Raw genomic sequence first — 23,772 nt, 5'->3', positions numbered from 1 at the left:
CTTAAGCTCTTATGTCTCTCAACCTTATACACTTTGCATCTCTTTTTTAATTTCTTTTTGAATTTGGTAACAAAGAAAACAATATAACTATAACCCCATCAGAGACCCAAGAAGGTTATAGTATTACCTGAATAAACAGGAAGTGCAGAGCAAACAGCTTCCAAAACTATAGAATTGACAGAGAGAGACATCTGGCTGCCTGGACAGTCACTCAAGGTTCCTCTGCAACGTTGGGGCACCCATCTTTGGCCTACAGGCCTAGAATATCTGACAGACTTTTCTGTGAAGCAGGAATTTTGAAGGCCTGTCCTACCTTGTCTTGGCAAAGTTTGGCAGTTGTTTTCTTTTGTGTTCTCATTGTTCAATTTGGAAAGCATACCATCAGCAGTCAAGGCAAGGGCAGTTTCTTGCCCAGTGACTAACTTTTGCCACAAAGAAGGCAAACTTCATATGGAGGTTCTTTGATGTCCATCATCTCCTCTGAAGTAGACTGGTGCTGCCAGTAGCTGACGTGTGTCACTGTCATGAAAAGCCTTATGTTACTAAAACAACTTAAGTGCAATATTCTATAGATCTCTGAAATGTTTGAAGACCACCTGTCTATCTCTGTTTGACTTTGAAAACATACCTAACATTACTACAAGTTTGATTATTGCAGATGACTAATTACTATATTTCTTAATTATCCTAAATAGTTTGTAATAATAACTTTCAAGGACTAGAAATTTACATTACATTGTTAAATGAGCTACATAGATACAATATCTTAACCAAGAGTAGAAACATATATACAGTATAACAAAAACAACCTTAAATTTGTATCAATATACAAAAATACCTTAAACAAGAGTAGAAACATATATACAGTATAACAAAAGTAACCTTAAATTTGTATCAATATACAAATTCCATACCAATGTAAAATATTTAAGACTAGTAGAGGCTTTTTTTAGTTTAAAAGTAGATTCAATAATTACCCTTGTAGCCTATCATTCCTATATTCTCCCTTTTTCTTTTCAGAAAGAGATCCTTGAATCTAACCTCCCTTGCTTAGTTTCCTCCCTTACCATGACCAGTAACAATTTGCAACCAACCCCTAACAGTTGACAAATATCCATAACCCACTGAATGATCAAAAACCACATACCCCACCTCCTGGAAATGTGGGTGTTGTATTCTTAAAATTACTTCTTGTTGTCTTGAGACAATTTTTAGGGAACCCTGAGAAAATTGAGATAACAGTCAAATCCTGGGAAAACTAGCTGTAACATTTGTTGTCTAGTCTCTGTGCAGTGGGAAAGTTCAGGGCTTATCTGAAGTCCTGGCTAGAGTAGTCTGTGAGGCTGGACCCTCTCAGCTAGCAGCTTTGAAGTTGTCCTGATCAATTTGTAGTTCAAAACTGATTTTTGGGTGGTGTTTGTCAACTTAATGGTATTTCTACAATCCAGGTGGAATCATCGTTGTGGAGCCCCCATTATCCTTTTGGAGACTTCAGAGTTCGATATTAGCAGTGGTCATGGTTCACTGCAGAAAACATAAACATTTTAAACGTTATATGCAGCAGATCTCAGAGAGCTTAAAGGACCACAATTTGTTAAGTACATACGGGTACACAAACTTAATTCCTAGTTACCTGCTTCATACTCAAGCCTGAAATAATGTATAAGAAGCTAGATGAAGCCTATTTCTAAAATTAGTTAGTGCTCTATATGACTATTAATATCTCAACAGAAAGTTTAAATATGTATATATATATATATATATAAATCTTATAAATTTAGAGATATTCATATCTTAAGAAAAATTTTAAAGAGTCAAAATAAAACCAAAGGATTATGAGATTAGTGGCAATAGAATAATCCATTAATTTTGCTTTCTCTTCTATCCCATACCAGGTGGCTCTTTTGATATGAGATAGAGATTTTGGGTTTTCCTTTAACGAGCATGCTTGGGTTTAGAGAAAGAGAGAGCCACGCTCCAACTCCAAAGTCAGCTTTAATTTTTAATTGAATTGGGACTACAATAAGACCATTTGCCTTATATGTCTGTAGAGAACAGCAGAAACAAACATTTGGGAAGATTTTTGAAATTTTATCTTGTTGTAAATGTGCTATACCATTAGGCCAATTTACTTTTTTTTCCTTGGGACATTTTCTCTGGATGATTTGTCCTTCAAATATCTCATTTGTCCAGTAGTCTTCAGATTCCTTAGTTGGATGCTATTATTCTGAAAAGATGTAAACAAAACCCTACCCCAACCCTAGATTTCCCTTTTTGGCTGGTTATATCTGATCAAATGAAAGGCATTTGTTAGTCTTATAAGTTGGTTTAGATTGAATGGCCACACTGTTTGATGAACTATTGCCTCTGTTAATCAAGAGGTCTCTCTTGTTCTAATCTAATTTTTATCTATCTTGATGGTATCCATAGCTTTTCTTCTCCTGTGGGAACAAAAGCAAAACCTCTTCCCCAATGTAACACATGTACTGATTTCCATTCTGAGGTCTTTAAAGTATATAGGCTGATTTAATTCAGCAGTTTTTTTCTACTATCCAATGTCTCTCCATAGCTGTTAATCCTTTCTCATTAGCATTTAAAAAAATTTGAAGTTAATAAAGCATTGTGTAATCTATCTCTAGAGGTCTTTATTACCTATTTCTGTTTATTAAGCATATCTTTTAAAGTGCAATTAGATCTTTTATAACTGTTTGTCCTGTGGGATTGTATAGTAACTTGTAGTATGCTTTATGTTATAATATGCAAAAAAACCTATTTCATTTTACTAGAGACATTATCCTGGAACGTTGTCATTCTTAATTTGTATAAGTATTCCCATAATGGCCATAACTTCTAATATATGTGTAATTACAGAATCAGCCTTTCCAAAACACAAAGCATTTGCCCATTGAAATCCTGAATATGTATCTATGAAATCCTGAATATGTATCTATGATATGGTAAACATATTTAAATTTTCTAAATGCTGCAAAATAAAACACAACCATTTGCCAAATTTAATTTCTTTGAGTACCTTTTGGGTTACTTCCTGTACATAATGGAGTTTGGTTATACAAAGAACAAGTCCGACAGTTCCTTATAATTTCCTTGGCATGTTACCAAGTGATAGAAAAATCTTTCTTCAAACCTTTGCTATTAACATGGTGTTTTTTAATAAAATTCTGAGGCTTCTACCACATTTCCTACCAATAGCTGATCTATTTCTTCTTTACCTTGTGCTAGAGAGCCTGGTAGACCCATATGGGATCTAATAATGTGTTATATATAAGGGGTTATTTCTATTTCTGATTATTTCTTGTAATTGAATAAACAACAAAGTTAATTCTGAATCATGTAGAATAAGTTCAGTGGTTTCACTGTGTAAAACAACTCTTTCTGCATATTGAGAGTCAGTAACTATATTAAGAGGTTCTGGAAAACCTAATAATACCATAAGAATAGCATATAATTCTGACTTTTGAATGGAGTCATCATAAAGGCATTAAGCCACTTTATTTAAATTTCCTGACTTATAGCCTGCATTTCTTGATTTATTTGCACCAGTATAAAATGTAAGGGCTCCAGAAATTGGTGCCCCCCATACAATGTGAGGAAGAATCCAATTAGTTCTTTTTATAAACTGAAGTCTCTTGCTTTGGGGATATTTGTTTCTAATCTCTCCCAAGAAATTACTGCAAGTTCTTTGCCAATGTTCATTTTCTGACCTTAATGAGGCAATTTCAGCATTGGTAAAAGGTACCACAATTTCTGTTGAGTCTATTCTTGCTAATTGACATCTCAATTTTCCTTTCAGAATCAATAATAAACCTTTTCCACATATGTCTTTAATTTTTTTATTCTGTTTGTGTAGTAAAAATATCTATTCTAAGATATTATCTTCTCTCGGCATAAGAATTCCTGTGGGAGAATTGTAGAAGGTAAAATAACCAGAATGCAATCAAGTTCTAGATCCAAATGATCCACATGTGCATCCTGTAATTTCGTTTCTACCAAATTCAACTCTCTCAGCCTCAGCTGATAATTTTCTTGGACTATTTAAGTCCTTATCACCTTGTAAGGCTTGAAATAAATTACTTAGTTCTTGAGTTGTTAATCCAGTTGTGGCCCATAGCCAGTTAATATCTCCCAGCAATTTGAAAACTATTAAGAGTTCATAATTGATCTCTCCTGATTTGTACTTCCTGTGGTTGAATTTTTGTAAACTTACCTTATATCTTAGGTAATTAATAGAATCTCCTCTTTGTATTTTTTCAGAAGCAATTTGTAATCTGCAAGAAGGCAAAATATTCTTTACTTCTTCAAACATTTTTTCTAAGGTATCTGCATCTGAATCAGCTAGTAAGATATCATCCATATAATGGTAAATTATAGACTGAGGAAACTGTTTATAAATTTCCAATGGTTGTTATTCAAAATATTGACACAAAGTAGGGCTGTTTAACATCCCTTATGGAAGAATTTCCTATTGCTATTTTTTAACAGACTGGGAAATATTAGTAGTAGTCACTGTGAAGGCAAATTTTTCTCTATCCTGTTTTTGTAAAGCTTTAGTAGAACAGTAATCTTTTAAATTAATCACTGTAGCATGAATCTTAAAAGTTCTTATTAATAAAATCAAACCTGAAGCCAGTTATTGGGGTCATTGCTGGTAGATCAGAGAGACAGAACAAGCCACAGCTATCTCACCTTGCCAATTCCTCAGCTGGTCTTGTTTCCTCAGACTGGAAGCTTCTGTGTCCTCATCCCAATGGCTCTCAGCTGAATTGCTGCTCGAATGCCTAAATGCTTAACCAGACAAATGCTTCTAGTTTCTGGTCCTCATGCCTTATAAACCTTTCTGCTTTCTAACACCACTCCCTGGGATTAAAGGCTGTTTTCTGGGATTAAAGGCGTGAGTCACCATGCCTGGCTGTTTCCAATGCAGCCTTGAACTCAGAGATCCAGAGGGATTTCTGTCTCTGGAATGCTAGGATTAAAGGCGTGTGCTAACATTTTCTAGCCTAAGTATCTTGTGGCTTTTCTGTTCTCTGACCTCAGATAAGTTTATTAAGGTACACAATATTTTGGGGAACACAATACCACCACAAATCACTACAATAGACCATCCTTTAGGTAATAAAGAAGGCAATAGGGCCAGGCAGTGGTGGCACATACCTTTAATCCTAGCACTTGGGAGGCAGAGGCAGGAGGATCTCAGTGAGTTCCAGGCCAGCCTGGTCTACAAAGTAAGTTCCAAGATAGCCAGGACTATTGCACAGAGAAGCCCTGTTTTGACAAAAAAAAAAAAAAAAAAAAAAGAAAAGAAAAAAAGAGAGGGAATTCTAGGCTGTAAGATCCCATTGGCTGAATCACCTTATTTATGGCACTCAAATCTGTTAACATTCTCCATTTTCCAGATTTCTCTTTAATGACAAATATAGCAAAGTTCCAAGGACTGGTTGATTGTTCAATATATTAAGCATTTATCTGCTCCTGTACAAGCTGTTCCAGTGCTTATAATTTTTCTGATGTCAAAGGCCATTGTTCCATCCCAATAGATTTGTCAGTTAACCATTTTAAAGGTAAGGCTGTTGGTACCTTTGAAAGATCAGCAGCTATTGTGCCCCGTTTATGTACAACCTGAATGGTTGGTGACTGCTTTTGATAATACCTTTTACCATTTTTCTCAGTAGCATATGTTAGTTTATGGTTTGTTTCTGAGAATAGAGGAATGTTAATCTGTGTTTTTCATTTCAGCAACAAATCATATCTCCATAAATTCATTTCTATGTTAGCCACATATGGTTTCAATTTTCCTATCTGTCCTTCTGTCCCTATACACTTGACACATCTTGCACTTTGTTTTACCTGATATAAAGTTTCAATCCCTAGAAGCTAACATTTACCTTCTGAAGAGGCCAATTTAGATACCAAGATTTTGGTAAAATTATTGTTACATCTGCCCCTGTATCTACCAAATCCTCAATTTCAATTCCATCTATTTGTATTTTTAGCTTTGGTCTCTGATCATTTACAGCAGTTTGCCAAAATACTTGTTTTGTGGTCTTGCTTAAAATTTTCATTTTATCTAGTGAAGCTGTTATGTCATCCAGAGCAGTATGGCTTTTAACAATAGGCATTAAGTCTTTTAATTTCTCTGTGGTGGGTTTTCCCCAATGCTGACAGGGAACAATTGAGCCAAATTTGATAATGGGGCTGTGAGAGGCCCCCTAAGGCATTTCTTGATGGCAAAGGCTTACCTTGTCTATCCCTTATTGATCCTATTTATTAGTTCAAAGCTGGCCTTTGCCACACCTTCTGCATACTCCAGAAGACTGGGGCCTTCTGTTTAAATTATTTCTAGAAAAAAAAACATTGTTTCTAGGAATACCATGCCTGCAGTTCATTTTCAGATGATCTGGTTTACCACAATTAAAACATCTAACCTTTTGATTTTTCTTGAAATTTTTAGAAATCACTTCTATCCAAGTTTGAGATCGTAAGTGTGAGATCCAGTATCAGATATATTTCTAATCAATTCATCTGTTGGTACTGATCTTGCCTTTAAAGGCCTAATCACCTTTTTGAATTCTGAGTTCTCACTTTAAAAAGCCAAAGATTCACTTAATATTTGTCTAACTTCTGGATCTGATATGATTCTATTTATAGCTGAAGTCAATCTTTGTAAAAAAATCAGTGAAGGCTTCTTTTGGGCCATGTATAATTTTAGTAAATGACTCAGTCCTCTTTCCTGATTTTTCAATGCTGGTCCCAAGCATTAAAAGGTGCTATATGGCACAGGGCCCAGGTGTGATTATCAAATCTAAACTGTCTTTGCAAATCAGCATACTAGCCTTCATCAAGAAGCTGATCTTGGGAAATTTCCACAACTCTAGCCCTACTTTGTTGTTCTATGACCCTAGCTTCTGCTCTCCATTATGTTTTTCATTGTAACTGAGGACCAGCTTCCAATATTGCTGTAGCTAAATCTTTCCAGTCTTATGGAATAATTCTGTTCCGAGTTGCCCATGAATTTAGCATCTACTTCACAAAAGATGAATGAATACCATATGAAACAATTGCTTCCTTAAATCTCCTCAAATCTAGCATATCCAAAGGATTTCTGTTAACTTCTTTATAGCCTTGGGGCTGCCTATCATCTGGTGGCTATTCTTGAAGGGTAATTGGATAAATTAAGGTTGAGTTTCTAATAACCTTGGGATGCTCCTCTTCGGTTTCATATTGCAATGGTGCAGTAGGTTCTGCTCTAAACTCCTCTGTCTCTGTGTGAATATTTTTCTTAGTTTTATTAGTAGGTCTTTCTAAGGATTGCACCTCATCAGTCACTTTTTCACATTTGGCACAGTTATCAAACCACTATTTTAAGGACAAAACATGGCTGGAGAAAATGGTTCTTTAGGGGCATACCTTTGAAGGCTTATCTGGTCCTAGGCCCTTCCTATTATTTCCCTGCTTCTGGATGCCATGAGGTGAGCAGTTTCTGTCATATGCTCCTTCTACCATGATGTCCTGCCTCACCTCAGGCCCAAAGCAATGGATCCAGCTGAACTTGAATCATTTCTCTCAGGTATGGCACAGTGGCACAAAGCTGACGACTATTCCTGGCCAAGCCTGCAAAACCTTCTCTGGGTCTCACACCTTTCCCAGGGTGTGAGCCCTGGTCCTGTTCAAACAAGGGGCTTTACTGTCTCCTCCACCTTCTCTGGAGGCTGGGTCAGCAACCCCTAAAAGTGGCAGCCCCCAACAGCCTCTACCACAGTGATTCTCAACTTTCCTGATGCTGCAACCCCTTAATACAGTTCCTCATGTTGTGGTGATCCCAACCATACAATTATTTTTGTTGCTGCTTCATAGTTGTAATTTTGCTACTGTTATAAATTGTAATGTAAATATCTGATATACAGGATATCTGATATGTGACCCCTGTAAAAGTGGTATTTGACCCCCAAAGGGATCATGACCCACAGATTGAGAACTGTTGCTCTAGGGAGATCGCTACTGCCCCTTGTAAATGAAAGAGCCAGCTGGAGTTTGAGCTCCAACACCAGGCTCTTGGTAATAAATGTGCCCAGGGCTCTTCTTTACCCTGTGTCTATACGGGTTTTCCAGGATGCATAAATGAGATATTCAGAAAGTTCCAGAGCATTCAACAACAAGTATCTATGTAGGAAGGATGGCTGTATTTTTCCTTCTACATTAGCACCAGCCCTTCCCTATGGCCATTCCTCTTCTTTCTAATCCCAGCCTTTGGCTAAGATTGATATTTCTAGTGAGCACTAATGTCATCCAGTCTCCTGAGGCCTCAGGACCATTGCTTTTCTCTATGACATGTATTTATTCATGTGTGTATATGTGGGGCCACTCGCACACCACAACACACAAGCCACTGTGAGCATGCCATGGTTTGTTTGTGGATGTCAGAAGACGACCTTCCACAGTTCTCTCCTTCCACCATGTGAGAGCCAACTCAGGTTGTCAGTTAAATGCATTCACCCACCAAGGCCACCCTGGACCACTTTTCTATATTCTCTTGCTGAAAACAGTCGGCCACTGTGGCATCCCTCTAGAGTGTCCCTTGGACACAGCCCGAGGGAGTGGTGGAGAACCTTATCATAGGTGAGACCCCTGATGAGGAGGGCAGAGGAAGGGAAAAGATTTTGGGACACACCACTCTGACTAGTTTCAGCAGTTCTGAAGGTCATTTTTCCCCCTTTCCACCAAAGAATTTAATTAGGCTTCTGAGAAGCAGTTAGATTTAGGAGCGGAACATTTTTAGCTCCCCTGCAGGGAGGGCTCATGAATATTAAAGGCCAAGGATGGAGGCAAGAAGCAGGAGAGGGCCAGCTCATACCCTGCCTGGTTCCCTGGGGACTAGGCACGTGGGCACAGGATGAGGGCATCTGGGGTCCCTGGGTGGGGGATCCACTACAGCTGCAGTCCCATCAGCCCTACATCCCTGAAAGTCACTGTTCATCAACTGGGCATCATCCCGCTCCACAGTGTGGCTGGGGCACAGGCAACAGCAGAGGGGCCAGCCCGGAGCAGGGCACTGGAGACCCACTTCTCAATCTCCTTTCTTGTTCTCGCCTCTCTTCCAAATGGGGCCCAGCTTGACCACCTTCTAGAGCAGGGGCTGAGGGGCCAAGATGGCACAGAAAGGGCACAAAGATGAGCCTTAATCTGCCCTGCGGGGAGACAGACAGGCCTTCCAGAGTCCACTGGCAGGTTAAGTGCACAGGCCAGAACATGCCGTAGACAGGGCTGGATTCTTGGGTCTGAGGAATGTGAGCAGACAGGGAATGGCAGATTAAAATGACACAGGGCTGGTAGCTGGCCATTGTGGGGGCCGGCTTTCTTGCCACCTCAGGACCCTCCTTGGGTAGCTCAGCAGTTGATAGCAAGCAGACCACTCCTGCAACAATCCTACAAAGCACAAATCTCCCCAGACATTCTCCTTCCCATCAGCCCACAGGAGCCTCACTCATAGCATCTCCAAGAAAGGGGTGCAACAGGGGCGCCCTTCTGCTTCCGTTTTGCAAGTGGGAAAAGGAGACTGTGGGCATCAGCCCAGGTCCATATTTTGCCGGCAGTCGTGGAATTTGTCAATAGGAACATTGGGTCTAGAAGGCAGGTCCCAGGTACCAGGCTGACTCAGTACATCCTTGTTTTAGGTAGTACTGTGACTGGTAAAACAGGGGTGTACTGAGCCAGGTTCTGGGGTGTGTCAGAAGGAATTTGAAGTGTTGAGATCAGTCTGTACCCTGCTTTAACTTACATATTAGATGACACATTGGTTCGTTATTCAATAAATTTCGACACTGTGGAAAGACAAGGTTGTGTCTATCCGTGCTTGTGGCCTAGGGTGCTCATGTGGTAAAGACTAGCTAGCCTGTTATCTACACCTTTGTCAGCTCAATCTATTATGAAATATGGTCATGTTTGGCACCTAGGGCTGCAGGGGGACCCCAGGACCCTCATGAGTACCCAAATCTCTGAATACTCATGTTCCTTATATAAAATGGTTTATTGGGCCTGTGAGATGACTTAGTGGAGAGAGACACTTGCTACTAAGTTAGGAGGCTTGAGTTTGAGCCCCGGAACTCACAGGATGGAAGGAAAGAACCAGTTCCTTCAAGTTGCCCCTCACTTTCACGTGCATGCTGTGGCATGTACAATCACATATACATAAGCACAGACACATACAAAAACCAAATAAATGTAAAAAAAAAAAAACTATTAAAGTAGTATAATGTTTGTGTAGAATCTTTGGGCTTCTTCCTACATAGTTTAAAACATCTGTTACTTGTAACACCTAATACAGTAGATGGTGGACTGCGGTGTAGCCCAGTGGTAGAGTACTTTCCTATCACGTGCAGGGTCTTGAGTCTGATCTCCAGTTGAAACAGAGTACCAGTGGTTGCTAGACTCTATTATTTAGAAAATAACCATGGAGAGGGAAAGTCTGTGCATGTCCCCTATAGACAGTTTCTCAAATATTTTCGGTCTTTGGTTAGTTTAATACATGTCTAGGTACCCACTAAGGGCTGGGCACCACACCATACTTGTTTGCTGGTGTACCATGCCCAGGGCCAGTGTGGTATATGGAGCAAGGGTCAGGGTGGCTGTGAATGGCAGGGCTGCGAGCTGGAGCCGGCCTCGCTGAAGGCGGACCTTCCTTCTGTTCTTGCTCATTTGCCTACAGAAGCCTTCTGATTCCCGGAGCCCTAGCCCAACACAGCCTGGCAGGGCTCACAGCAGAGAACTGTGAAAGAGACCGCTAGCTTTCTGGAAGCTGCTATCACTTCGGCTCCTCATAGTGACCAGCCTGAAAACATCTGTCTGGCCACCGAGCCACTGGGTTGAACCATTGATTGGTGTGTGCAAGAAGTCACCAAACAGGCTGGAGGGCTTGCTGCCACTCGGCTACCGTGGCCAGGGACTCCGATGTGTCGTCTAACTGACTCCATGTCGCTTTTAGGAAACAGAGATTGCACTGAGGCTGTGGGTTGCACTATTTATGAATGCCAGAGGGTCTTTTGTACTCTCTCATTGGCTTATTGAAGACTTGTTTTCTGACCATGAGCAGGACCCACTCTCTTTCTGAGCCTGCTTTCTCTTGGGGACAGGATGGCACTGACTTCAAAGCACCTGGAGCTTTCCCACCCAGTCTTGGGGTTGTTTTTGTTGGTGTTTGCTTGTTTTTCTCAGCAGGGACAATATTCCAAGCACCTTTACATTTTGAGTGCAAGTCCTAAGGGACACAAGGGGGACAGAAGCTCTGTCCAAGTCCATATTGAGGTCCCACTTCTATCCTCTGGGTGACTTGTTGCCCTCCAGATTGTGGAATCTGCTCCTGAGTCAGCAGGGGGCAGGTAGGGGTGCCCATGCTGAGTGGGGATCTGGGTGGGACGAAAATGCCCACATCTTCACTCTGCAAGCACTAGACAGACCATTTCTGCCTGCCGCTGGGAAGCTTCCTAGGGCCTCCTCCACCCTCTCCCCCTCCACCCTCCAGCTCACCATCTGCACTCCCTGGCCATCCATCCATCTTGCCTATCCGAGGGCCTGCAGCACATGCTCCCAAACTTGTCAGCTTGAAATTAAAGACTTGTTCTGCGAGCCAGGTCCTCTCCGGAGACGCTGCACTTTGATTATCCCCTTGGAAGGAGCGGAATGGCTGATTTGGTTAGTGGTGTTCCGGGTAGAGGCAGGGGAGGTGGAGCGGGGAGAGGCCAAGGACGGCAGGAAGCCTTGCCTATCAGGAGAGGAACACCTGGCTGAGCTGAGGAAGCTCCGTGCCAGGTTCTTCCAGGAGAAAACTGACCCCTGGTTTGGATTTTGTGTGCCTGCTTGGAGGGGCTCTTGCTAGCTGGTTAGAATGGACTGCCTCGGTGGGCCTAAAGAAGGAGCCAGAGGCTGAGGTGATGGCGCCGTCGGTAAAGTCTTTGCCATGCAAGTTCGAGGAACTAATTTTGATCCCCAGAGCACGTATTTTTAAGAAAAGCTGACGTGGTTGTGCATGTTGTAATCCCAGCACTAAGAAGGCAGAGAAGTGGATCCCTGGGGCTGGCTGGTCAGCCAGCCTAACCTAATCTGTGAGCGGCACCTCAACGGGAGACTGAGTTTTTAAAACACAAGGTAGACGGCACCCACTGAATGACAGCTGAGATTGTCCTCAATCCTCTACACTCACATGCCTGTGTGCCCAGACACGCACCTGCACAGAAACACACACACACACACACACACACACACACACACACACACACACACAAAAGGGCGGGGGAGGGGAACATCTCTGAAGGAGGCTCAGTGCTCTGAGGAGGCTAATCTCCTCAGCCTTGCCATGTCTTCCCATCTCTGTTCCATTTTGGTTCAATCACGAGCCACCTCCTCTCTTGAACATGTTGGTCACAGTCCTAAGAGGTAGCTGTAGTACAAAGGAGCATGACCAAAGGTACTGTGCATGTGGGTGTGTGATTTGTGTGCCTGTGGGCGCTTGACCTTGTAACCCACTCTACACGTCATGTATGTCATACCCCAACCCCACAAGGGCTCTGTGGTTTTACTATAGATTCAACTTTTCCCTTCAAATTTAGCTTCAAACCTGATTTGAAAAGAAAGCTCAGTCAGTAAAGTGATTGTTACCCCAGCATGAGGGCCTATGTTTGATCCCTAGAACAAAAAAAAAATCAGGCATGGGAAGCATACTTGTAATTCCAGTACTGGGGAGGCAGAGACAGGCAGATCCCTGGGGATTGCTGGCCCAGCCAGTGTAGCTTAATTGGCAAGTTCCAGTGAGAAACCTTGTCTTTTGAAAAAGGATGGCATTTGAGGAACACCGCCCAGTGCCAACTTTTGGACTCTGTGTGCGTATATGCTTCTACTCCTAACCCTGAGGCTCCCTGTGTTAAACTTGACCAAACTATGGGGAGATAAAAAGTAGTGTTTGGAAGGGGTCAGTATCTGCAGAAAGGTTGGAAAATGAGCACATCTGAAACCAGGAGAGAGAAAAATATTTGGATCAAATTGATATAAACCTCTCTTTAAAACACCCTACCAGCTCTTAAAGGTATAATTAACATACAAAAAGCGACATGTTTGAAGTGTTCCCACTGATGAGTTTTGACATATAGACTTACAACTGTATAGAGACACAGACACACACCTGGGAGACCATCACCTCAGTGAAGACTGTGACAAGTGCAAGGCCCCAGAAGGTCCTCCCCTCCCCCCACCAGCCTGAGCAACTGTTGATCACTGAGATAGGTTGGTGTCTGGACTTTTTGTATAAATGAATCATGCATGCTATATGGGCTCTTGGAAGACAGAGAGGTTTCTCATAGCAAAAAACATAACAGCTTCGTGTCGCTTGTTCAAAGTGCTCATTCCTAAGTCCTCCCTGTCCTGCCCCCACCTCTTTCACGCGTGCGTGCATGCGCGCATGCGCACGCACATACACACACACACACACACACACACACACACACACGCATGCACGTGCACATGCACGCATGCACACACAGGCATCACATACACACAACGCATGCACACACACTCGCACGCACATGCACACACATGCACACGTACGCGCGCACTCACACACACACACGCGCGCACACACACACACACACACACACACACACACACAAGCACACCCCATGCTCTGCTGTGACCACTCTCCTGGGATTCTCTACTTTGTTCAGTCCCCTCCCCATTTTGTCTCATTTTAATGCAGAGCAGGCCAGCTATCTTTTTGTTTCCTTGACTTCTCCGAATTCATATCCTTAGAGAGTTATCAAGGTAATTTCTCGAACAAAAGACGGTTCCTTCTCTGAGATCAATTCCAGCGCCAGCTGTTAGGATACGTTTTTCTATCCTCTGAGGCATGTGTGTGAGTGTGTGTTATGTAAGTGTGCATTTGCACACACAGTGTCTGAGACCGTGTAAGATTACGTAGTGTACGTGTTCTTCTGGGAGTATAATTGTGGGTAGGGGGAAGCGGACTGACTATGACTATTTCATTTATTTTATACATTTACGGATGTCTACTTACATCAGAAGTAGCTAGTTAACTGCTTTCCTATACTGTCTCATTTAATCCTCACAGTAAACACGTGACACTGGGATAACAATTCACTTTAACAAGTGGGAAAGCACAATTTAGGCTAAATAAGTCAGCCACAGATACACTAATGCAGCCACACATCGGAAAGCTGGGCTGAACCTGGAAACTTTGGGGCACCAAACTCAGTATTCATTTTTCTGTACGTGGAATGAGAAGTGGCTTAACTCCTCATTACCAGTGGACTGGGAGTAGCTGCCTGCAGAGCCACATTGAGGCAGCAAGTGTGCTCACTAAGGAATATCAGGATTGATTATTAATGTCTGCCATGGGCAGGGGTTGGTGGGGGTAACGCGTACATGTCCTTCTTGGCTTGTACCATGCTCTCCACTCTTGCCTCTCAGTGTCCTATTCTCTCTAAGGCAGCAAGAGAAGTCCTTCCAGCATGTCATGGATCTTGCCACTCTCAAGTCCCCAGTGGCTTCCCTTCCTGCTAGGTCTGAAGTCTTACTCCTGTCCCGGAGGGTTTCCAGGCCGAGCCTCTCCCCCCTCTCAGCTTGCTAGCTCTACCCAGTCTTCTTTCCTCTAGCCATTCTGACTGCCTTTCTGCAGTGTGCACACACCCAGTTCAGAGCCCTGAAGGCTTCACTTGCCTTGATTCTGGACTCTCATAACTGTCTCAGGCCCTGACTTCTTTCACAGGACTTAGCATGAGGTTACAATATGCTGGGCCAAAGCCCCATGGAAGCTGGGAGTCCTTCTTCATCTACCTGTGAATCTAGTATAATGCCAGGCACAGAGAGAATACCAAATATCTACAGCAGGAGCATGTTCAAAGTACTTGATTACTGGCGTGTATTTTAGAACAAACCTCCTCAAATTGTTTATGAGACCAGAGGGAAATACAACTAATCAGCAGAGAGACTGAACATCTGGGTGACCTTGGGCTAGCCATTTAATCAGCTTGGACTTTGGTCTCCTTGTTTGCAAAATAAGACCCACTGTTCGACCTACATACATCACAAGACAGAAGATGTGCTCTGTCCCCAGGCGGGATCATCACTGGGCAAACACTGGGAGTGTGACTGGGTGTGGAAGGCAAGGGTCACTTTCTGATGATCATGCCTTTGTTCTTGATCCCAAGAGTGCCATCTGTGCCCCTCCCTGTCCTGGCTAGAACCAAGGATTGGCATGGCATTTTCTAAGCCCCGGGGAGTATGCGTCTGATGTCCTCTGTTTAGTCCTAGCTCCATCGAGCATTCCTTCCTGTTGCCTGAGTGTGAGAGGGGGTGCTCTGGGCATGACTCTGGGGGCCATGGCGCTTTCACAGCACAGACACCAAGTGCTGTACATTAAACAGTGCTGGCAGGGAGAAGAGGATGCTAGGAGGGGGGCCACCCTTTCTTGGGTGGCATCAGATCCTAGAGTTGCAGCCTGGGGCTTCTTAAGAAGCAGAGCCGCTGAGTGGAGACACAGTCCCTCTCCTCCCAAGGTCACTTCTCTGACCCTCTCTCCTTTATGAGAGAAAGTGAATTTTAGACCGGGGATAGTCTCACAACACTACATTAGGCAGGCCGGAAGCCAAGGGCCTGGGAACAACTTTCTTTTCAAATGACCTCATCTTGGAGCCATAGTGTCTCAGCTAAGCAGTAACTCCAGCAAATGGCCTAGGAAGGCAGAGCAACTTAGGGAGCATTATCACAGAACCCCATTCCACTCTTGATGGCCGTGATGGCGCTGTTCTGCTGACCTCGGTGTGTCTGCCAGAGCTTGTACTGATGCTTGTACTGTAGCCTGAGACTAGGTGGTCACATAAGCTTCCACCTGGATGTGCAACTTCACACCAGTCCTCACCTCACTGGGGTCGGTCTCAAACCTGTCTGATGGCCAAGGGGGGACTAGAAGCAGAGGTCCCAGGATTCTGTCTGGCTTTGGAAACCAAAGTTCATCCATTCCCTATGCATGGCTTTCTTAGCTGCATTTGTACCATGTGGGATCCTTAGCTTCTTCCAGTCTCTGCTTCTCAATGTAGGCCAGGCTAAACTCAACTCAACAGCAACCTCCCACCCCCATCACCATGGCTACACATAGTCCCAGAGCCACTCTTGCTATGCCCAGCCATAGTACTCTGTGCAGTGGGAAGACTCCACTTTTCAGAGGATGAAATTGAGCTGCAGAGATGTGATGTTGGACGTGACCAGGATTCCCCACCCCACAAAGCAAGCCTTTTGTCCCGTCCAGGTCCCCACTGTGAGGCCGAACTATGCATCGATGATCCACACTGATTGCAGACAATGGTGGAGACAGTCCAGACTGAGGGACAGTCCTTCCCCAGACACTTTTGAAAACAAGGCCAGCAGTGACCTTGGACATTTCCAGGACCATTGGCCTAGGCTCCATGTGTTTCCAGAGACACAGGTGCGATGATGATGGGAGATGTCAAAGAACAAACTTCCGGGAAGCCCTGCTGTCCCTTTAGAAGGGCAAAGGGCTAGCAAGACAAGCTGGATGCTGGACAGCAGTGTGGACAAACCTGAGCAAGGAAAAACAATGCATTGGTCAGGGTGGCTGTAAAGCAAAGAAACAAGAGGATCCATAAGGAGGCAGGTGTTGAGCACGGTGCCAGGGAACACGCGCAGCTTAGGCGTGTGCTGTTGAGAATGGTTCTGTTGGGGAGACTGGGCGTAGAAGAGAAGCAGTGAGCTTTCTTTCTACTGTGAGACGAAGGGGGTGCCTTTTTGTTCTGAAAGGGCCCACGACCGGAAAAGAGCATCTTCTCCTGAGGAGCTGAGGTGGAGCCTTCGTGTACCCAGAACTCCCCTGTCACAAGACAAACAGACTTCATCACTTAAAGGCTGACGCAAAGTCTGTGATGGTTCTGTTAGCTTTGGTCAGCTGGACACAAACTACAGCCACCTGGGAAGAGGGGAGTCAGCTTAGGAAATGGTCCCCATCAGACTGGCCTGTAGGCATGTCTGTAAGGCATGTCTGTAAGGCATTGTCTTGAGTGTTAATGGAGGTGGGAGGGCCCAGGTCACTGTGGGTAGGGCCACCCCTGGGGTAGGCGGTCCTGGGAGCTTTAAGAAGGATAGTTGAACTTAAGCCTGAGAGCTAACCACTAAGCAGCTTCTCTCCATGGTTCCTGCCTCTGCTCATGTTTGAGTTCCTGCCCTGACTTCCCCCAAGGATTGGGAGCCAAATAATCCTTGACCTCAGGAAGTTGCTTTTGGTTGTGGTGTTTATCACAGGAATAGAGAACTGATTGGAACAGTGACCGACCAACCAGGAGGCAAGGGACATGCTGGACGATTTCTTTCTAAGGGAGCCTTGAAACTAAGAACCAAACTTACTAGTCTACAAGAGTCTCCTTCTGAGAGCAAGGGGGTCAAAATAATGAGGTTTGTCTTCTCTGCCTGGTGGAAACCATAGGAACTTAATGGCATGCAGGGTGCAAACCGAGGACCAGCCCGTGTGTGCCTTCAAGTTTGGTATTCCAGTGGGTGGCACAGTGGCCCAAGCCATCCCTTAGGGTTCCAGCTAGACCAGGAATCAGTGGGCAGAGCCTCTTTAAGGTGAGTTCCCCAGGAAGAGCCACTGGCCTTTGGAGGACATGTCTGGGGAAGGTAGCTGGGTGTTGGCAGAGGCAGGCACCCATATGCCATTGGCTGTAGATCTGGAGAAGGGCATCCATCCACCAGACAGCGCTGCTGGCTCATCTGTATCCATCGACATCCTTCGGCGTGGGATTTATCTTCATTAGAGACCTAGTGAGACTTTCCCCAGACGAGGTCTGAGGGGCAATGTCACCTTCATTCTCTCTCACCCTGGAGCGGCAGCAGTGGGCAGGTGTTTGGCTGAGACCCTGGGGACATTTGAGTCCTTGTCCCTCACTAAGAGAAAAGGTCTTGACAAAGGCATTCCCAGGCCAAGGGGATCTGGCTTCAGTGTCCAGCCTGAAGCTTTCTTGGACTGGACAAGGAAACCCCAGTAGAACCCAGGGACCAGCCACTCCTCAGCCTGGGCTCTGCATGGGAGGTTCTGGAAACATTAGTGCCACTTACGTGTTGATGGCTTGGTCCCCAGACTGTGATGTAATTGAGAGGTGGTAAACCTGTAAGAGACGGGGCCCAGTGGGAGTAAGTTAGATCGTTGGGTTGTGGCCGTAGAGATGACACTAGGTCACCAGCCTCCTTTTGTCTATAAGACGGGTGCTCTTTCCAGTCTTACTGGAAGCCTTCTTCCTGATGCCTTCCCACGCATTTCATCATCCCCGATGTGGAACCTCATGCCTGATTCTAGTAGTACAGAGACCTGGGACTGAATGCCACCCTTTTTAGCCTCAGCTTCATTGTCTGCTACACGGGATGCATGTCCCGTGATGCCCTGCCTGCCCTTGTGAGGGCAGCCACTTCTTCTGCCCAGGGACCCCCCTCCCCCCGTTCCAGTACCTAGAGGAACCCACAGTTCTCTTACATATGTCTTCTACCTTCTGGGGCCCCTGGCTGGGAGAAAGAGATTCACTAGCTTCTGTAGCCACCCACAGAGGTCCCAGGGACTGGGAGCAGGCACAGGTGTGGTGACTGTGCCCTGAAGTACTCCAGGGATCCCAGATTCCAACCCCTCTATCTTCAAGGCGGGGGGCGGGGGGAGACTCCCTGATAACTACAAGTTCGCCTCCATGCATGGAACACCAAGGCCTCCAGACAACTGCAACACACTTCCAGGAAGACTCCACTGGGCAGAGGCTCAGTGAGGTTGCAGAGGCTGTGGATGGGGGATGAAAGAAGTGTCAGGACAATGGAAGGAGACTGGAAATAGTGGAGGCAGACCCCAGGCCTGAGGGTCTTGTTCCAGAAATAGAGCTAGGGGACTGGCTGGATTTTGACTTTAGGGACTGAGGGATCAAGTTCTTTCTTAGTACCTCCATCTAACGCTGTCTGCCACAGGCTCTTGGAACCTACAAAGGACTCAGAACTGGTCACTCTTGCCTCTGGCTGCAGGATCCAGCCCCAAACAACGCCAGCCTCTGTATGAGCTGTTAGTTTCTGCAGGTGCCCTGGAGCAGAGCTCCTAGTGGGCTCCCAGGCCCTGGCTCAAGTCCACATCTGTGACTCAGCACATTCATGTCTACCAGAGCCTACTGCAGGAGAACATTTGTGGTGACTCAGAGACTTGGTTCAGTTCTGCCCTTCATTTTCCTCAGTCTCTACTCTGTGAAGGAGATCCAGCATGAGGGAGCCAGAGAAGCAGAGAAGGACCATGAAGAGTTGTGGGAGGTCAATGAAGAGAAGACTTAAGTCAGCTTCAAGTTAGTGTGGCTTGGCATGAATGGATTGCTCGATGAGATCAGAACTGGGCTTTGACGAACGAATAGGAGTTTTCTAGGTGAAAGGTGGAATGAGAGATGGGGAAGGGCACAACCATCAGGGAGAACACTGTTGAGCTTGGGGATGTCCACAGGAACAGTCCTGTGCAGCTGGAGTGTGAAGTCCCTGGTTTGGAGAGTTGAGGCTAAGGATGAGGCAGAGTGAAGCAAGGCTGCTAAGGGCCTTATGTAACCACTGAGCATCACTCTCTGAGTGTAGGGACTGAGAGGGCTTGTGGAGAGTTTCTATGTAGTGGCCCCGACTCTACTTCAGCACAAGCAAGCCTGTCCCTAGCCTCTGCCTTCCTGTTCCTTCCTTTTGCCCATTCGTAATAACCTCCCCAACTCGCCTGTCTGAGCAGGGCCGCCGGACCTCAGTGCAGAGTTAATACACAGCCCCCATCTCGGTGCAGCGGCTGCCCAGGAGGGAGGCAGCCGCAACAAGAGAGGAAATTACAGATAAGAGTGGAGAAATGGCCACAGCAAGATGAAGGGAAGGCAGGAGCTGGCGGAAAACAAACCAAGGTGTCAAGACAGAATCAATAACCATCACAGCGAAGAGGAGAAGATGGGATTCATTACAGAGAGTAAAACAGACATTACCCACCTGCCCACGCGGCTCGCTGCGCAAGTGGAAGAACTTCCAGTTCCACTCGACAAGTGCTGACGGTGGAAATACTTGACAACCGCGACTCGGGGAGAGGGGGCGTGGAGGATGGCGGGAGACAGAGATGGGGATGAGTGGAGTCCAGGAGGAATGGTGAAGCTTTGAGAAGCACCAGGGGGCCGGAAGGGCACACAGACCAACAGATGACGACGACGTAAGCTGGAGTCGTAATTTACTTCAGTCTGGGATTCTCCTGCTGGCTGTGTGAAGGGACACTGACTTCTTGTTCCCGGAGAGCTGGGACGAACCTAGGGTTGTTGGGAAGTGAGAGGAAAGGAAGACAGAGACACAGGATAATGCTGGCTGAATGCTGAACAGATGAGAACTTAGGTCTTCATGGAGGGGGCTGAGTGCTGAGCAGGCCCCAGTTGGCCACCCTATCTGAACGTGGAGGAAGAAGGGTCGGAAACCAGCAAGCCCTAGATGTAACCCAGGCACCCAGGGTCCTCCTTTGCTAGCCGTCCTCAGGCACGGGGAGCCTTCCTCTTACTCAGGTGGAGAAACAGACTCAGTCCACTGAACAGTGGAGGGGAGGCTCTGTCAAGTCCCAGGAAGGGGGCTTGAACTCATGACGGCATCCTTTACAGGATATTGAAGAGGGGACTATCCTGTGTGATGGAGGGGCACAGGCAGCTTAGGACCAGAGGGCTTCGGCATCAGGGGCAGGACTCTTTGGGCAGGGGCTCAAGACCAGCACGTTCGCAGGATCCTCCTGGAAGCTGGCCTTGGTGCTGGTGCCAGTAGAGGGTACGAGAGAGCTGACAGAGGAGGGGCATCCAGACCTCCCCGGCGCTCTCACGTTTGGAAAAAGATGAGGCTCCACAGTTGGGGAGAGCCATGTGTCTCCCCATCTTCAGCTGCTGGTATCATGACGTGCCTTGCATGCCTCTTGAGTACTTGGTGCTTGGTTGTATTTGAGCCATGCAACAACTACTGTGCCCTGTTTAAAGAGGAGATGGTGCACAGAGAGCTGAAGAAACTGGCCTAAGGTCACTCAGTTTTGAAGGAGATGAACCAGGATGTGAACATAGCACCAGGGTATGAACCCAGGCAGCCTAGGCCTGGCATGAAGCCTTAGTCCGCTCCTCCTGTTGGCTTTGATTAAGGAAGACTCTGGGCTCTTTAGACTTCCCATTCGCAGATGGCTGCAGATGGTCTTACGGGGCTACTGAATCCTTCCCCAGCGTCTGTAGAGCTCGGCTTCCTGCACACCAGCTCTCCCACCCCAGGCCCCAGGTCTCCCCTTCCCTGAGCATTTCCTCATTCTCAGGAAGGAGGTTGCTGGGGGCTGGGACGGTAGAGAAAGGACCAAGGGCAGCAGCTCAGTGGTTCCTGGAGCTACTGTCTTCTCAGCCTCTGGGTCATCTGCATTTGGCCCAGTCCCTCCTCCTGGCCCATGTGGACCCAGCATCCAGCCTCAGCCTGATCTTTCTCCCCTCCTCCTGGCTTCGTCTTGCTTCCTGGTCAGTCTGTTCCTCTTGGTACCCACCCTTCTTCTGTGCAGTCTCTACGCTGTTTCATCTGGGGGCCAAGGGCTTCCAAGACGGTCCATCAGCATGGAGCCCATGCCCACAAAGCTATTTAGTGTTCATGGAGTGACATCCACACCAATCAGCATTCTTGGCCTTTGGAGGGAAGAAAGGAATAATGGGCTGGGGAGACACAAGAAGGAATTCAGTCAAAGATAATAACGGTAAAAGTCTGGTTTGAAACAATGATCAGTCAAATATCACTATTTTGGGCTCCATTAACAGGATGGAATGCAATAGCTGTGTTCCTTTATGCCTCCCCCGCCCCAACAACAGATGCTCAAGCACAGGCTCACCCTGACACCCTCCCAGACAGCAGCAGGTCCAAACCAGCTCCTCCCCATCCTCCTTCTAGGGATCCTGGATTTCAGGAGGGGTTGGGGACAGCATGGGCCTGGCTGCCGCGTAGGGCCTCTGCTCCTGCCCTTCCTGTCTGGACCACTCCTCCTCTCCTTCCCCAAATGCTGTCAGTGAGCAGCATCACCTCAGCTTGTCCCACCAGCCAGTCCCTCGGTCCTCCCCTCTCCCCCATCGAATCAGTTTATCACAGCTTCCTCCCTGCCTGTAAGGACTGTGGGAACAGGGATTTCTCTTTCATACTTAGTGTGCCCCTGAACCTCATGTAGAGCCAAGTGCATTGTGGGCACTCCAAATACATTTGTTAAACAAAATGGATATTCTTTTTGTCTTGGATCATAAATTTTATGAACTGTGGGATAGTTTTTGTAAGCTTTATTTGGTTTTAAACATTATTATTTTTCAGAAATTTTTTTTGTGCCCTTTTCCCTTCCCCTTCCCCTCCCCCCTTCCCTTCCCCTCCCTCCCTTACTCCCTCCCTCCCTCCCTTCCTTTTTTCTTTCTTGAAATAAGGTCTTATTATTCAGCCCAGACTAGCCTCAAACTTTCTATCCTCTTACCTCAGCTTCCCTAGTGCTGGGATCACAGATATGTGCTGCCACCACCACATCCTTTTATGTTTTTGAATGTCTACTTCACCTTCTACCTCTTGCTCCTGTCTTTGCTAGTTATGATAATATAAAAGGTAGCAAAGATTGGGACATTTTCAAATATCCAGTACTAGGGATTAGAGGAAACCAGAGTCACAAGACAGCATAGCTGAGATGATTCCATTTTTGTAAACAAAATCTGTAGGTACAGACAAAGGTATTTATCCCTCAGCATTCGGCAAATTGTTTTTTTTTTTTTTTTCCAGAAACATGAGTCTGGACATTAGTAGCTGACAGGTGAACAGACAGCTTTGGAATCAGTTATTCCAAGGAACAACAAAGTTATCAGGTTTCTTAACTGACGATCTCTCCAAGGCTGTAAATTCATTTACAATGAATATTACAATAAATATTCATTACCATGGATATCTGAAGCCTCAGGAAGATGAGGACTATATAATAATTTGAAAAATGTGACCAGGTTTCTGTTGCTATTAGCATTCTTAATTTACAGCTCGAGGGACCAAAGTTCTTTCGTGTTCTTGTTTTACAGCTCAAGGGACTGACGTGCTGGAACTTTCTTTGGGAAGTCATAAAAATGCACACATATACACAGAGAAGAATCTGGAAGAGTGGATCTCAAGGTGCTCGGAGTAGCTGTGAGTGGGTGGGTTCCTCATTTTTGCCCATGTACTTTCTGTAATGTTCATTTAGACAGTAAAATTACTAGATAAAAAAATAAAACAAAGCTATGAAAGAAGCTCTAAAGATTTGAAAAACATTCAATTTGGGGTCCTTCCCCCCCTTTAAAACATTTATAATTTATCTTAACTTGTTCTACTTGGGTTTTTTTTGGCAATGTTTTCTATCATTTTTTTTGTTTTGAAAATTAGCTTAAAACTAATTAGATGAAAGATTTCAATCAACAGCTTGCGGTTGGGCTTTAAAAAAAACCCAAAAAACAAAAAACAAAAGCAGTTCATCATTCTAACTAGTTATCTCTGAACCAAATAGAGCAGGGAGTTGGGAGGAAGGCTTGGGAGCAGAGGTGAGAGAGAGAATGGGAACAGATGAGGCAGAGAGAGAGAGGAAACAGAGAGACCAGAGCAGGGGAAGCAGAAGGAACTGGGGGGATCGTGGAATCAGAGGGAAGGGGGACAAGGTATGAGACTCTTGTCATA

The 23,772-nt window shown here is 45.4% G+C and overlaps 1 long non-coding RNA gene across 3 annotated transcripts in view; it reads left to right on the top strand.

Annotated features, from left to right (window-relative positions):
- Nucleotides 1–23,351, top strand: part of LOC131914263 (uncharacterized) — a 37,352-nt gene extending 14,001 nt beyond the window's left edge. Inside the window, exons 2-5 of one of the 3 annotated variants that reach the window (XR_009380102.1) lie at nucleotides 1,896–1,988; nucleotides 4,273–4,334; nucleotides 5,415–5,579; nucleotides 23,145–23,351. This is a non-coding gene — a long non-coding RNA (uncharacterized LOC131914263). The remainder of the gene's footprint in view (nucleotides 1–1,895; nucleotides 1,989–4,272; nucleotides 4,335–5,414; nucleotides 5,580–23,144) is intronic. The other 2 variants (XR_009380101.1, XR_009380100.1) reach the window with 2 other exon arrangements.
- Nucleotides 23,352–23,772: the final 421 nt, after the last annotated feature.

The sequence above is a fragment of the Peromyscus eremicus genome, chromosome 7, assembly GCF_949786415.1.
Source record: "Peromyscus eremicus chromosome 7, PerEre_H2_v1, whole genome shotgun sequence".
Taxonomy (NCBI): Eukaryota; Metazoa; Chordata; class Mammalia; order Rodentia; family Cricetidae; genus Peromyscus; species Peromyscus eremicus.
Note: the sequence above shows the minus strand (reverse complement) of the source record. Positions and strands in the feature narration are given on the sequence as shown.